Source organism: Schistocerca cancellata, chromosome 10, assembly GCF_023864275.1.
Source record: "Schistocerca cancellata isolate TAMUIC-IGC-003103 chromosome 10, iqSchCanc2.1, whole genome shotgun sequence".
Classification (NCBI taxonomy): domain Eukaryota; kingdom Metazoa; phylum Arthropoda; class Insecta; order Orthoptera; family Acrididae; genus Schistocerca; species Schistocerca cancellata.
The window spans coordinates 170,304,842-170,321,318 of NC_064635.1; the positions used below are offsets into that span (position 1 = coordinate 170,304,842).

Consider the following 16,477-nt stretch of genomic DNA (forward strand, 5'->3'; position numbering starts at 1 on the left):
CCACCTTTGGAGAGGGTACAGAGAGTGGAGAGATGTCGAGCAGGTGGGATGTGGAAATACAGGCGCGGCAGCGGACGGGGGCGAGAGAGGATGGGAGAGACCAGCGGGTGTGGAGGATCGAGTTTACGGGAGGTGTAGAGGCTCCGTATCCGTTCGAGGAAAAGGAGGTGGTGGGGGAACGAAATAAGGTCATACAGGATACACGTGGGGGAGGGGAGACGGATGCGATAGGCAAGGCGAAGAGCATGGCGTTCTAGGATCTGAAGGGATTCGTAAAAGGTAGAGGGAGTGGAGATCCAGGCAGGGTGGGCGTAGCAAAGGATAGGGCGAATGAGGGATTTATAGGTATGGAGGATGGTGGAGGGATCCAGACCCCAGGTACGGCCGGAAAGGAGCTTGAGGAAACGGAGTCGGGAGCGTGCATTGGCTTGGATTGTCTGGAGGTGGGGGGTCCAGGAGAGGCGGCGGTCTAGGGTGACACCATGGTACTTAAGGGTGCGGGTGAGGGCAATAGGACGGCCATAGATGGTGATAAAGAAATTGAGGAGGTGGAAGGAAGGGGTGGTTTTGCCTAAAATGATCGCCTGGGTTTTGGAAGGATTGACCTTAAGCAACCACTGGTTGCACCGAGTGGTGAACCGGTCAAGATGGGACTGGAGAAGGTGTTGGGTGCGCTGCAGGGTGCGGGTGAGGCCAAGGAAGGCGGTGTCATCGGCGTTCAGAGACGAGTGTCGCGTCCACTTATAAAAGGGGAATTTTCTGGCGTTCGAGCTGGAGAAGTGATAGTATTGGTTAAAATACATGTGGCTGCCATTGGTGGGCCATAGTCATAGGCTAATACAGAAGAAGGGGCGTTGGTAGCTCATCTCCTGTGGATTCCATCGGCGGTCATCGTCATTGGATACAAAAGGCACTGTTCCACACTTACGCTGGAGAAGGGTTATTGGTTGAAATACCTGCTACCGCTATTTGGTTGGTCGTCATCAGTGGCTAGATTCTAAACGGACAGAGCAAGAGAGGGGGAATGTTTACCCAAAATATTATTGTCCGCTGAGGTGACTTGCAGCACGTTGTTTATGCTGCTCCCACAACGCGGCCGCGTATTTACTTCCTTGATGGCGGGGAGCCACGATGCCGGAAGCCTATAGCCCTCCTCTCTATTGAAATTAAATGAATTCTTAAACATGTATAGAAGAAAGATGCGAGAAGCGGTTGAAATTTCTGTTTCTTTAGCCAGTACACGTACGTTATTAAAATCGATGACAGAGCCACAGTTCTCGTGATGTTCCGCTACTGCCGATTTTGCACTTTGATTTAGCCGCATGTGCCGTTCATGTTCCTTAATGCGTTCTTTAACAGTTCTTCCCGTTTCGCCTATATACACTTTGCCGCAGCCACATGACACTTGATAGACGCCTGCATTGTGGAGGTAATCAGGTGCATTCATTTCCCGTCGGAAAAAGTCTTTTATTTTGACTAAAGAAAGATGTCTGAATACCATTTTTCTTTAAAATTCTGCTTATACGGTCAGTGACCCCAAAAACGAACGGTAACCTGACGGAGTGGGAAGGCGGTTCCTCGTCATTCTTCTTAGCGTTCTAAATATTCCACCTAAAAGCCCTGTCGATTGAATAACTATCATACCCACTTGCCTTCAATGTCCTCTTTAAAAAATTCAACTCCGATTCTAAGTTGTTGTCATCGCTGATACGGAAGGCACGTGAAGGCAGAGTGTTGAGTACTGCTTGCTTCTGGGCTGGGTGGTGGTGCGAAGTGGCATCTAAATATCTGTTTGTGTTGGTCGGCTTTCTGTACACTCTGTGACCTAGAGTGTTATCAGATCGTCTGTATACCAACACATCTAGGAACGGGAGACCGACCTCTCTCTCAACCTCCAAGGTGAATTTCATTTTGGGGTGAATTCCATTTAAGAATTTTTGGAACGTATGAAGTTGTTGTTCTCCGTGTGGTCATATAACAAATGTATCGTCCACGTAGCGGAGCCAGCAAGAAGGCTTCAGAGGAGCACTACTTAACGCCTGTTGCTCAAAATGTTCCATAAAAACGTCAGCTGCAACTGGCGAAATGGCTGAACCCATAGCAAGGCCGTCAGCCCGTTCATAGAATTCACCAATGTACTTAAAATAGCTCGAGCGAAGACATAATTTAATTAAGTCACAAACATCTGGAGCAACATTCTTTGTTATGATCCATCTCTCAAAGCTAACATACCCAGTGCAAGCCTCTTGGTCTCAGCATAACTACTGTGACCTGCTTACAGTATTCCAGCCTTGGTTTCGCTCTGAAAATTCTACCTTCAACGCTTATCCTGAGGCATAGAGGTACCGTCTGTTTGCTAATGGAGATGTTTTCAATCAACCAATCTCTTCTTGTACTCAAATCCTGTCACAAATTTCTTTTCCCCTCAATTGTCCCCCCACCCCCAATCATCTGTAGTACTGTGGTTGCACGAAATGGTGAGACTAATGGAAAGTTTGATTGCAATGATAAAATTGGCTGCGAGTATGCATCGTTTCCCCCAAAGGGCCGGCAATGTTAAATCTCACCAGCAGTTCTATTGTTGTCCCGACCGCGTTCGGCGTCAGGCTCCACCACTTCTAGTTGGAGTTTCAGTATTCCAATTCATAATAAAGAGAAACAACAGGGCAAGGCTACAAACCAAGGAAAAACAGACAGATCTGGTAAAATGTTGTATATATTAATCAATGAAGAACAAAGTAACTGACAAGGGGAGCCCAGGTGGTTGGCATCACAGATACACTTCAGACTTTGTACACCTTCAGTAGGGCGATAAACAGAGTAGTAAGCTGCACTACTCTAGCAACTCCGAGAAAATCACTAGAGAAGGCTTACTTCTCTGTCAGTGGTGTATCGGTGAGTAGGTGCCAGACGTTAGAGTTCATGGTGGTCAGTTGGTTAGCGTTCGAACTGCGTAAAAGGAGCATGTAAGAGGCGACGGTTTGACTCCTGCTCAGACTTAATTTTTAAGCTTTTTTTGATTATATTCTTTTGATCACTGGCCATATTTAATTTATATGGCATTTGAGAGACAATATAAACACGTGTACTTGCATGAAGGTTCAGTGAACTCCATGTTATTTGACTACTTACTATTTTTAATTAAATTTAAGTGTTAGAACAAACACATTTATAACTGTTAAGTAAATCAAGAAACATGTAAGGTTTTACAGAAAGCGTCTGCCTGTCGTGATTTGCGAAATCACTATTACATGCAATCTGGTAATGTAACCAGAGCACCTCGATGCTTTGAACTGCAGACACAGAGGCAGTTAATCTGCGTAGCAGTGGAACCTTATTAATGTACCAAGAACGAATTGTGTAGGTGCAATTTTTTTTAATGTCACAAAATTTACACCTGTACTACAAAAGTGAAAGTTTGAGTGGGAGACGAACCGTCGCCCCATACACGTTCATCTTACGTAGCTCGAACACTAACCATTTGAACACCATGAAATCTAACATCTGGTACCTACGCAGAGATACATCAATTACATAATAGACGCTGAAAACTTCTCTTGCGATTTTCTCGGAACTGACAGAGTAGTGTACCTTGTTTTAATGGCCTACTAAAGGTGTACAAAGTTTGAAATTAATCCGTGATCCCAACGTCGTGACGTCCCCTTGTGAGAGGTGGCCTGTTACAACTGAATAACAGTTATTGCACACAAATGAAGCTGAGAAACTATCTGCAGCACGACTAGTTGTCGCCAAAGACACGGGCATAGTGATGAATGATTTAACTATGATTTAAGAGAGAGTTGCGCCGAAAGATACTTCAAATGCTAATACACACACCAAAGAAAGTTTTTCATCGCCTCGGCTCCGAGAGTTCCGGAACCTGTGTAGAAAAATGGAATAGAGATTAACATAAACATCATTTCCGCCCTTTTTATTGCTCAGGAAAACCGCACATTGGACCATTATCTTTGGAGGTCTTCTACAAATCATACGGCTGTTGGTAAATTATTGCATCAAGCTATCATAGCTAACACTTGGTTTAAGAATCACGATAGAAGGTTGTATACATGGAAGAACCCTGGAGATACTAAAAGGTATCAGATAGATTATATAATGGTAAGACAGAGATTTAGGAACCAGGTTTTAAATTGTAAGACATTTCCAGGGGCAGATGTGGACTCTGACCACAATCTATTGGTTATGACCTGTAGATTAAAACTGAAGAAACTGGAAAAAGATGGTAATTTAAGGAGATGGGACCTGGATAAACTGAAAGAACCAGAGGTTGTACAGAGTTTCAGAGAAAGCATAAGGGAACAATTGACAGGAATGGGGGAAAGAAATACAGTAGAAGAAGAATGGGTAGCTTTGAGGGATGAAGTAGTGAAGGCAGCAGAGGATCAAGTAGGTAAAAAGACGAGGGCTAGTAGAAATCCTTGGGTAACAGAAGAAATATTAAATTTAATTGATGAAAGGAGAAAATATAAAAATGCAGTAAATGAAGCAGGCAAAAAGGAATACAAACGTCTCAAAAATGAGATCGACAGGAAGGGCAAAATGGCTAAGCAGAGATGGCTAGAGGACAAATGTAAAGATGTAGAGGCTTATCTCACTAGGGGTAAGATAGATACTGCCTACAGGAAAATTAAAGAGACCTTTGGAGATAAGAGAACCACTTGTATGAACATCAAGAGCTCAGATGGAAACCCAGTTCTAAGCAAAGAAGGGAAAGCAGAAAGGTGGAAGGAGTATATAGAGGGTCTATACAAGGGCGATGCACTTGAGGACAATATTATGGAAATGGAAGAGGATGTAGATGAAGATGAAATGGGAGATACGATACTGCGTGAAGAGTTTGACAGAGCACTGAAAGACCTGAGTCGAAACAAGGCCCCCGGAGTAGACAACATTCCATTGGAGCTACTGACGGCCTTGGGAGAGCCAGTCCTGACAAAACTCTACCATCTGGTGAGCAAGATGTATGAAACAGGCGAAATACCCTCAGACTTCAAGAAGAATATAATAATTCCAATCCCAAAGGAAGCAGGTGTTGACAGATGTGAAAATTACCGAACAATCAGTTTAATAAGCCACAGCTGCAAAGTACTGACACGAATTCTTTACAGGCGAATGGAAAAACTAGTAGAAGCCGACCTCGGGGAAGATCAGTTTGGATTCCGTAGAAATACTGGAACACGTGAGGCAATACTGACCTTACGACTTATCTTAGAAGAAAGATTAAGGAAAGGCAAACCTACGTTTCTAGCATTTATAGACTTAGAGAAAGGTTTTTACAGTGTTGACTGGAATACTCTTTCAAATTCTGAAGGTGGCAGGGGTAAAATATAGGGAGCGAAAGGCTATTTACAATTTGTACAGAAACCAGATGGCAGTTATAAGAGTCGAGGACATGAAAGGGAAGCAGTGGTTGGGAAGGGAGTGAGACAGGGTTGTAGCCTCTGCCAGATGTTATCCAATCTGTATATTGAGCAAGCAGTAAAGGAAACAAAAGAAAAATTTGGAGTAGGAATTAAAATCCATGGAGAAGAAATATAAACTTTGAGGTTCGCCGATGACATTGTAATTCTGTCAGAGACAGCAAAGGACTTGGAAGAGCAGTTGAAGGGAATGGATGGTGTCTTGAAGGGAGGATATAAGATGAACATCAACAGAAGCAAAACGAGGATAATGGAATGTAGTCGAATTAAGTCGGGTGATGTTGAGGGTATTAGATTAGGAAATGAGACACTTAAAGTAGTAAAGGAGTTTTGCTATTTGGGGAGCAAAATAACTGATGGTGGTCGAAGTAGAGAGGATATAAAATGTAGACTGGCAATGGGAAGGAAAGCGTTTCTGAGGAAGAGAAAATTGTTAACATCGAGTATAGATTTAAGTGTCAGGAAGTCATTTCTGAAAGTATTTGTATGGAGTGTAGCCATGTATGGAAGTGAAACATGGATGGTAAATAGTTTGGACAAGAAGTGAATAGAAGCTTTTGAATTGTGGTGCTACAGAAGAATTCTGAAGATTAGATGGGTAGATCACGTAACTAATGAGGAGGCATTGAATAGGATTGGGGAGAAGAGAAGTTTGTGGCACAACTTGACCAGAAGAAGGGATCGGTTGGTAGGACATGTTCTGAGGCAGCAAGGGATCACCAATTTAGTATTGGAGGGCAGCGTGGAGGGTAAAAATCGTAGGGGGAGACCAAGACAAATGCCTCGCCAATATGCTGCCGATATGGTTGCACTGTCGGTCGGAGAATGGCATTTGCATATCGTAGAGCCGTTACAGTGCCTTCCATGACCACCAGAGGTGTACGTGGGCCCCACATAATGCCGCACCATAACACCAGAGAACCTCCTCCTTGCTGCACTCGGTGGTCAGTGTGTCTAAGGCGTTCAGCCAAACCGGGTTGCCTCGAAACACGTCTGGCGATGGTCTGGTTTAAGGCATCGTCTCACAGCTCTGCTCTTCCGTTCTTGCGACACTCATCGGTGAAGAGAACGGGATGCCAATCCTGAGCGATCCTTTCGGCATGTTGTTGGGCCCATCTGTACCGCGGTGCATGATGTTGTGTTTGCAAAGGTGGAACGCGTCAATGGACGTCGGGTATGTAGTTGGGCATCATGCAGCCTGTTGCATACAGTTTGAGTCGTAACATGACGTCCTGTGGCTGCACGAAAAGCATGATTGGCTGGGAGGAATCCTGACAGCAACGCCTCCATTTCATACTCCGTAGGTAGCCGTCATCCACTGTAGTAATAATAGTAGTAGTAGTAGTAGTAGTAGTAGTAGCCCTGGGGCGGCCAGAGCGAGGCATGTCATAGACAGTTCCTGTCTCTCTGTATCTCCTCCATGTCCGAACAACGTCGCTTTGGTTCACTCCGGAACTCCTGGACACGTCCCTTGCCGAGAGCCCTTCCTGGCACGAAGTAACAATGCGGACGTAACCGAACCGCGGTATTGACCGTCTAGGCATGGTGGAACTACAGACGGCATGGTTGAATTACAGACAACACGAGCTGTGTACCTCCTTCGTGGTGGAATGACTGGAACTGATTGGCTGTCGGATCCCCTCTGTCTAATAGGCGCTGCTCATGCACGGTTGTTTACGTCTTTGGGCGGGTTTAGTGACATCTCTGAACAGTCAAAGACACTGTGTTTGTGATGCATTATCCACAGTCAACGTCTATCCTCAAGAGTTCTAGGAACCGGGTTGATGCAAAACCTTTTTGGACGTGTGTACATAGTCATGAGAACTGAGGATACCGGTCCTGGAAAAAGCGGTTTAGCTTGCTACTTCAGCAACACGATACGTTGACCGAACCTATGGGTCTGTACATGCGTTACTGCGTCGCGTCGGAATTTTTACTGATTAGCACACGGAAACTGATTACTCACCGTACTTTAGCGAGTCACGCCACCAATGGCCACTACCGACACAAGAAGCGTGAATATACAGGGTGTTTCAAAAATGACCGGTATATTTGAAACGGCAATAAAAACTAAGCGAGCAGCGATAGAAATACACCGTTTGTTGCAATATGCTTGAGACAACAGTACATTTTCAGGCGGACAAACTTTCGAAATTACAGTAGTTACAATTTTCAACAACAGATGGCGCTGCAAGTGATGTGAAAGATATAGAAGACAACGCAGTCTGTGGGTGCGCCATTCTGTACGTCGTCTTTCTGCTGTAAGCGTGTGCTGTTCACAACGTGCAAGTGTGCTGTAGACAACATGATTTATTCCTTAGAACAGAGGATTTTTCTGGTGTTGGAATTCCACCGCCTAGAACACAGTGTTGTTGCAACAAGACGAAGTTTTCTACGGAGGTTTAATGTAACCAAAGGACCGAAAAGCGATACAATAAAGGATCTGTTTGAAAAATTTCAACGGACTGGGAACGTGACGGATGAACGTGCTGGAAAGGTAGGGCGACCGCGTATGGCAACCACAGAGGGCAACGCGCAGCTAGTGCAGCAGGTGATCCAACAGCGGCCTCGGGTTTCCGTTCGCCGTGTTGCAGCTGCGGTCCAAATGACGCCAACGTCCACGTATCGTCTCATGCGCCAGAGATTACACCTCTATCCATACAAAATTCAAACGCGGCAACCCCTCAGCGCCACTACCATTGCTGCACGAGAGACATTCGCTAACGATATAGTGCACAGGATTGAAGACGGCGATATGCATGTGGGCAGCATTTGGTTTACTGACGAAGCTTATTTTTACCTGGACGGCTTCGTCAATAAACAGAACTGGCGCATATGGGGAACCGAAAAGACCCATGTTGCAGTCCCATCGTCCCTGCATCCTCAAAAAGTACTGGTCTGGGCCGCCATTTCTTCCAAAGGAATCATTGGCCCATTTTTCAGATCCGAAACGATTACTGCATCACGCTATCTGGACATTCTTCGTGAATTTGTGGCGGTACAAACTGCCTCAGACGACACTGCGAACACCTCGTGGTTTATGCAAGATGGTGCCCGGCCACATCGCACGGCCGACGTCTTTGATTTCCTGAATGAATATTTCGATGATCGTGTGATTGCTTTGGGCTATCCGAAACATACAGGAGGCGGCGAGGATTGGCCTCCCTATTCGCCAGACACTTTCTGTGGGGACACTTGAAAGACCAGGAGTACCGCCAGAATCCAGAAACAATTGAACAGCTGAAGCAGTACATCTCATCTGCATGTGAAGCCATTCCGCCAGACACGTTGTCAAAGGTTTCGGGTAATTTCATTCAGAGACTACACATTATTTTTGCTACGCATGGTGGATATGTGGAAAATATCGTACTATAGAGGTTCCCAGACCGCAGCGCCATCTGTTGTTGAAAATTGTAACTACTGTAATTTCGAAAGTTTGTCTGCCTGAAAATGTACTGTTGTCCCAAGCATATTGCAACAAACGGTGTATTTCTATCGCTGCTCGTTTAGTTTTTATTGCAGTTTCAAATATACCGGTCATTTTTGAAACACCCTGTATGTGCTTAATGGCAATTCACTAGCTGACGATGCTCACGGACCTACACCAACTAAGGACAAGACTTCATATGGGCCGTCTCTCTCGTTCTTGTAAAAAAAAAACCATCAACAAGAAGAGCAGGCGCCGTGACACACCTAACACGTGTGTCTCTTGCGGATTTGTTCTGGCTCATGTGGGTAGTGCCTGTGACCCATAGGCTGGGACACCTGGAATAGCGGATTTTCCATGTAAACGGTGAGCAGGGTGTGACCTTTCACTGCTAGTGGAAAAGGACTGAAATGAAAACTAACGGCCACCTTGGCCTTCCTGCCTCATATTTTACAAACTCTTAAAATTTTTCGACACCTTGTTTAATTAGTATAATCTCTTCACGAGCGGGGAGCCTTGTGCTATGTAGCTAGGTAGTACAAAACATCAGTGCTACAGTATCACATTTCAAAAGCTTCTGTTCACTTTTAGTGTGAATTGCTTATTCACCACTTTCAACTTCCTCGTAAGTCCACGTTCCAGACAAATCTCTTCAAGGAATACTTCCAAATATTTAAAGTTCTATTCTTTGTTAACAGATGCCTGTTTTTCAGAAATGCTTTACTTACTATATATCCAGCGTTTATTTTATTTCCGCTCTACTGGAGCCATCGATAGTTATTTTGCAGCCAAAACAGCAAAACTGATCTGGGGGAGAGTTTTGTACCCAGACGGTAGTGTACCTAGGAACACACGGACTTATTTGGTCGGTACTTCCGTCCAGTGACTGATTTCAAAATCACATGAAGAAATGCGTGCTGGAGACTGCCATAAGAAGTTTCCTCCATTTTCTGCAGTTTTTGTGGTTAGGTATGAGGCTACTTTAGAAAACGTTTAGTACAAGGTACTTCTTGGTTCGGAGAATATTACGCGAATTAGGGAAAAATATTTACTCTTTGAAAATTATTTGCTCTTTGTCTTTCGAACTTTATCATATTTGTGAAAATGCTTTTATTACTTGAATACACTAAGCAGATTCAGAAGGATGTAGGTTGCAGTAAGTACTGGGAGATGAAGAAGCTTGCACAGGATAGAGTACCATGGAGAGCTGCATCAAACCAGTCTCAGGACTGAAGACCACAACAACAACAACAACAAGTTCTAGGGGACTGATGACCTGAGATGTTAAGTCCCATAGTGCTCAGAGCCATTTGAACCATTTTTTGAAAACTGCACGACTTATCGTGTGTTCGAGGATTTCTGTTGTGTGTATCTTCAACACATGGTAGATCAATGTGAAACCATGTCCAGACATCGTGTGTGGCCACCCCTCATTGCAGCTCTCGGGCGTCGTAGGCTGGGCAGACTGGTAAGACAAGGCAGGCGGCGAAATGTGGCGGAACTAACGTCAGAACTTAATGCTGGGCAGAGAACAAGTGTGCCAGAACACACAGTGCACCCATCATTCCTAATGATGGTACTCCGCAGCAGACGATCCAATGTTAACATGACGATGTCGGCAACTAAGAGTGCCTCTGAGCCAACGTCCAGTGCCGATGATCACGTGCCCATTTCAGAGCGTTGTGTGATCTGATGAATCGCTACACATTCTTCATCATGCCGATGGGAGGGCGCGAATCCATCGCCTTTCAGGGGAACAGCTCCTTGACACCTGCACTGCGGGACAGAGACACGCTGGAGGCGACTGCATTATGCTCTGGGGATCATTCAGATGGGCATCCATTGTGAGATTTGGCAATACTCTCTTAGGATTTAAAGGTTGGCTACAGCGCGCATACACAAGCTCTGGAATCTAAGATATTGTTGTCGCACTTCGCAGCGCACGGCTTAACTAGTGGCAGTTTTGAGGCCAGTGTAGGAGCCCGCGTGCTGTGGTGCGCACGTGTGTTGGGTGAGGGGTCGTACTGCTGTGTCCGCCAGCAGCGACACAGGATTTGGTAGTGAGTTGATATTTTTTATAATTTGCAGCGGCTTATTAATTTATCAAAATTACCATCTGCTGCTACGCACATACACAAACCCTTTTCTTTAATCTATTCGCCTAACAATGGCTTCCCCTAAGAATTCAACTCCTATCATTAAGTTTTGATTTTTCTCATTGATTTCTTTTGTAATTGTCATGGAATTGTTTCATAATGCATTTAACTGAGAAGTATTTCAATCTGTCTCAAGAGTTTGATTAATTTGTAATATTGCTTTAATGCCACTGAACAATCGCTTCGTATGTAAATCTGCCTCCAAAGAGTTTCTAGCGTTTTGTTAACTGAATGAGAAAGAATCGCTTTCAGAATATAGTTTATTACTTGTTTGGATTATCATTTATCGACTTTAGATTTATCAAACCCTTTCTCTTGAAATATATATAGTTGTAGTAAGCAGCAGCAGCCTCAGCAACAGCAGGAGCCGCCATACAGAACATGCAGTGCACTTAGCATGAATAATAGTTTTTTTATGGTTTTGTTAAATAATGGAATGCAGCAGATCAAGCAGAGACAGTCGAAAGACCAAGTAAGTTATTTGTTGCGCACAGGACCAATTTAAAAAAAATAAAGAAAGTTAACAAGAGTAAAAGCACGGGATTTTCAGTAGAAAACACGAGATAAGAAGATAGAGCTCGCGACTTTCAATGGGTCCAGTGGAGTTCTTGCAAGGCACGATGACTAACCAGTGTACGATACACCTTGACAAAGACCACGTGCACCCCTTCGTAACGATGATGTTTCCCGACGACAGTGACATTTTGCAACAAGATAAAGCGCCACATCACAAGGCCACGAGTATGACGGATTGGTTCGAGGGACACAGTGGCGAGTTGCAAGTGATGTGCTGGCTTCCAAACTCGCCAGATCTGAACCCGATCGAACACACTTGGGATGTGATTGAACGTAGCGTCGGAGCTCATCGTCCCCCTCCCCCGAGTTTATGGAAATTAGGCGACCTGTGTGTGAAGATACGGTGCCAGCTCCCTCCAGCAACCTAACAAAGCCTCATTGCTTCCGTGCCATTACGCTTTGCCTCTGTTATGAGTGTCAAAGGTGGACATACCGATTATTAGGCAGCTGGTCATTATGTTCTGGCTGATCGGTGTGTACACTTCGCTTATCGCATTACGTGCCTGCAACGCCACACGGCTGCATCGAGTGTCGCGGCTATATACATGGTGATTTTTATTAACCTCAGAAGCTTAGTGGACGATGCGGAGACTAGTAATTTAATATAACGCACATGGGGGTCGTTAATGTCGGGAAATAACCCAATAGTGGACCATATATGTTCACCATGTGACGTCACCAGATGACATACCTCGCCGCACTTGCAGCAGTGAGGCTATGGATTCGAATCTTGCGTCTGGCAGGCGTTTAGACAGTTATGTACTTACATAGAGGTAATATTCATTATTTTGTTTACCAGCCTTGCAGTCTCCGCTAGTTGACTGCAAAGTACAGTACAACAAAAACATACCATATTGCGTCACAAATAAATAAGTTTCCGAATTGCATCGCTACTAGTAAATGATCTACGTGTTTTTTGCTAAATAAACTCTGCAATCTAGAAAAGACGGGACAAGAGGATGGAAACACTAAATAAGAACAGATTTTGCTTGTTACAGCGAGAACATTAATTCTGTAACTTGTACATCTACAACAGATCACATGTACGAAACATGTTGGAAAACAGAATAGCCTAGCGGAGCGATGTGTGGCGCTGCCCCCTACCGGGGAGAGTGGGACCGACATGCCCAGCCGCTGCACATACGGCGACGCACGTCATCTGGTGATGGCATGTGTTCAACACTTAGACCATAAATATAATAGACTGGCCCTGACGTCATCTTCGTGGCTCCAACACCTCTGGGCTAAAGTCACGTGTATGTTGACAAAACATGGTTGTTTCGTGTTGCGATTATGGCTGTACTCGGCGTTTTGTCGGGGGAAATGGCATTACATTTCACGTGTGTTTCTATGATAGTGCCGATCTCCGGCGGTAATTCGATAGAATACCGCCCTTTGATTTGTGCTTTCACGGTACCAGTCGAAGTGATAGGTGTTGCAGGTGCCAGTCAGCCAGCGTTCCAGCCCAGCCCAGCAGCAGCAGCAGCAGCAGCGGCGGTCCCGGCCAGCAGCAGCAGCAGCAGCAGCAGCAGCAGCAGCGGTCCCGGCCAGCAGCAGCAGCAGCGGTCCTGGCCAGCAGCAGCAGCGGCGGTCCCGGCCAGCAGCAGCAGCAGCAGCGGTCCCGGCCAGCAGCAGCAGCAGCGGCGGTCCCGGCCAGCAGCAGCAGCAGCGGCGGTCCCGGCCAGCAGCAGCAGCAGCGGCAGCGGCGGTCCCGGCCAGCAGCAGCAGCAGCGGCAGCGGCGGTCCCGGCCAGCAGCAGCAGCAGCAGCAGCAGCAGCGGCAGCGGCGGTCCCGGCCAGCAGCAGCAGCAGCGGCAGCAGCGGTCCCGGCCAGCAGCAGCAGCAGCAGCAGCGGCAGCAGCGGCGGTCCCGGCCAGCAGCAGCAGCAGCAGCAGCAGCAGCGGCAGCGGCGGTCCCGGCCAGCAGCAGCAGCAGCAGCAGCAGCAGCGGCAGCGGCGGTCCCGGCCAGCAGCAGCAGCAGCAGCAGCAGCAGCAGCAGCAGCAGCAGCAGCAGCGGCAGCGGCGGTCCCGGCCAGCAGCAGCAGCAGCAGCGGCAGCGGCGGTCCCGGCCAGCAGCAGCAGCAGCAGCGGCAGCGGCGGTCCCGGCCAGCAGCAGCAGCAGCAGCGGCAGCGGCGGTCCCGGCCAGCAGCAGCAGCAGCAGCAGCGGCAGCGGCGGTCCCGGCCAGCAGCAGCAGCAGCAGCAGCGGCAGCGGCGGTCCCGGCCAGCAGCAGCAGCAGCAGCGGCAGCGGCGGTCCCGGCCAGCAGCAGCAGCAGCAGCGGCAGCGGCGGTCCCGGCCAGCAGCAGCAGCAGCAGCGGCAGCGGCGGTCCCGGCCAGCAGCAGCAGCAGCAGCGGCAGCGGCGGTCCCGGCCAGCAGCAGCAGCAGCAGCGGCAGCGGCGGTCCCGGCCAGCAGCAGCAGCAGCAGCGGCAGCGGCGGTCCCGGCCAGCAGCAGCAGCAGCAGCGGCAGCGGCGGTCCCGGCCAGCAGCAGCAGCAGCAGCGGCAGCGGCGGTCCCGGCCAGCAGCAGCAGCAGCAGCGGCAGCGGCGGTCCCGGCCAGCAGCAGCAGCAGCAGCGGCAGCGGCGGTCCCGGCCAGCAGCAGCAGCAGCAGCGGCAGCGGCGGTCCCGGCCAGCAGCAGCAGCAGCAGCGGCAGCGGCGGTCCCGGCCAGCAGCAGCAGCAGCAGCGGCAGCGGCGGTCCCGGCCAGCAGCAGCAGCAGCAGCGGCAGCGGCGGTCCCGGCCAGCAGCAGCAGCGGCAGCGGGAGCGGCAGCGGCGGTCCCGGCCAGCAGCAGCAGCGGCGGCAGCGGCGGTCCCGGCCAGCAGCAGCAGCAGCAGCGGCAGCGGCGGTCCCGGCCAGCAGCAGCAGCAGCAGCAGCAGCAGCGGCAGCGGCGGTCCCGGCCAGCAGCAGCAGCAGCAGCAGCAGCAGCAGCAGCAGCAGCAGCGGCAGCGGCGGTCCCGGCCAGCAGCAGCAGCAGCAGCAGCAGTAGCGGCAGCGGCGGTCCCGGCCAGCAGCAGCAGCAGCAGCAGCAGCGGCAGCGGCGGTCCCGGCCAGCAGCAGCAGCAGCAGCAGCAGCGGCAGCGGCGGTCCCGGCCAGCAGCAGCAGCAGCAGCAGCAGCGGCAGCGGCGGTCCCGGCCAGCAGCAGCAGCAGCAGCGGCAGCGGCGGTCCCGGCCAGCAGCAGCAGCAGCAGCGGCAGCGGCGGTCCCGGCCAGCAGCAGCAGCAGCAGCGGCAGCGGCGGTCCCGGCCAGCAGCAGCAGCAGCAGCAGCAGCGGCAGCGGCGGTCCCGGCCAGCAGCAGCAGCAGCAGCAGCAGCGGCAGCGGCGGTCCCGGCCAGCAGCAGCAGCAGCAGCGGCAGCGGCAGCGGCGGTCCCGGCCAGCAGCAGCAGCAGCAGCAGCAGCAGCGGCAGCGGCGGTCCCGGCCAGCAGCAGCAGCAGCAGCGGCAGCGGCGGTCCCGGCCAGCAGCAGCAGCAGCAGCGGCAGCGGCAGCGGCGGTCCCGGCCAGCAGCAGCAGCAGCAGCAGCAGCGGCAGCGGCAGCGGCGGTCCCGGCCAGCAGCAGCAGCAGCAGCAGCGGCAGCGGCAGCGGCGGTCCCGGCCAGCAGCAGCGGCAGCGGCAGCGGCGGTCCCGGCCAGCAGCAGCAGCGGCGGCAGCGGCGGTCCCGGCCAGCAGCAGCAGCAGCAGCGGCGGCAGCGGCGGTCCCGGCCAGCAGCAGCAGCAGCAGCGGCGGCAGCGGCGGTCCCGGCCAGCAGCAGCAGCAGCAGCGGCGGCAGCGGCGGTCCCGGCCAGCAGCAGCAGCAGCGGCGGCAGCGGCGGTCCCGGCCAGCAGCAGCAGCAGCGGCGGCAGCGGCGGTCCCGGCCAGCAGCAGCAGCAGCGGCGGCAGCGGCGGTCCCGGCCAGCAGCAGCAGCAGCAGCAGCAGCAGCGGCAGCGGCAGCGGCAGCGGCGGTCCCGGCCAGCAGCGGCAGCGGCAGCGGCGGTCCCGGCCAGCAGCGGCAGCGGCAGCGGCGGTCCCGGCCAGCAGCGGCAGCGGCAGCGGCGGTCCCGGCCAGCAGCAGCAGCGGCAGCAGCAGCGGCGGCAGCGGCGGTCCCGGCCAGCAGCAGCAGCAGCAGCGGCGGCAGCGGCGGTCCCGGCCAGCAGCGGCAGCGGCAGCGGCAGCGGCGGTCCCGGCCAGCAGCAGCAGCAGCAGCAGCAGCAGCGGCAGCAGCAGCGGCAGCGGCGGCCCCGGCCAGCAGCAGCAGCAGCAGCAGCGGCAGCGGCAGCGGCGGTCCCGGCCAGCAGCAGCAGCAGCAGCGGCAGCGGCAGCGGCGGTCCCGGCCAGCAGCAGCAGCAGCAGCGGCAGCGGCAGCGGCGGTCCCGGCCAGCAGCAGCAGCAGCAGCGGCAGCGGCGGCAGCGGCGGTCCCGGCCAGCAGCAGCAGCAGCAGCGGCGGCAGCGGCGGTCCCGGCCAGCAGCAGCAGCGGCGGCAGCGGCGGTCCCGGCCAGCAGCAGCAGCGGCGGCAGCGGCGGTCCCGGCCAGCAGCAGCAGCAGCAGCAGCGGCGGCAGCGGCGGTCCCGGCCAGCAGCAGCAGCAGCAGCAGCAGCGGCGGCAGCGGCGGTCCCGGCCAGCAGCAGCAGCAGCAGCAGCGGCGGCAGCGGCGGTCCCGGCCAGCAGCAGCAGCAGCAGCAGCAGCAGCGGCGGCAGCGGCGGTCCCGGCCAGCAGCAGCAGCAGCAGCAGCAGCGGCGGCAGCGGCGGTCCCGGCCAGCAGCAGCAGCAGCAGCAGCAGCAGCGGCAGCGGCGGTCCCGGCCAGCAGCAGCAGCAGCGGCAGCGGCGGTCCCGGCCAGCAGCAGCAGCAGCAGCAGCAGCGGCAGCGGCGGTCCCGGCCAGCAGCAGCAGCAG

General features: G+C 51.7%; 1 pseudogene; it reads left to right on the top strand.

Annotated features, from left to right (window-relative positions):
* LOC126106224 (uncharacterized) overlaps window positions 1–16,477 on the top strand; it is a 104,935-nt pseudogene that overhangs the window by 83,800 nt on the left and 4,658 nt on the right.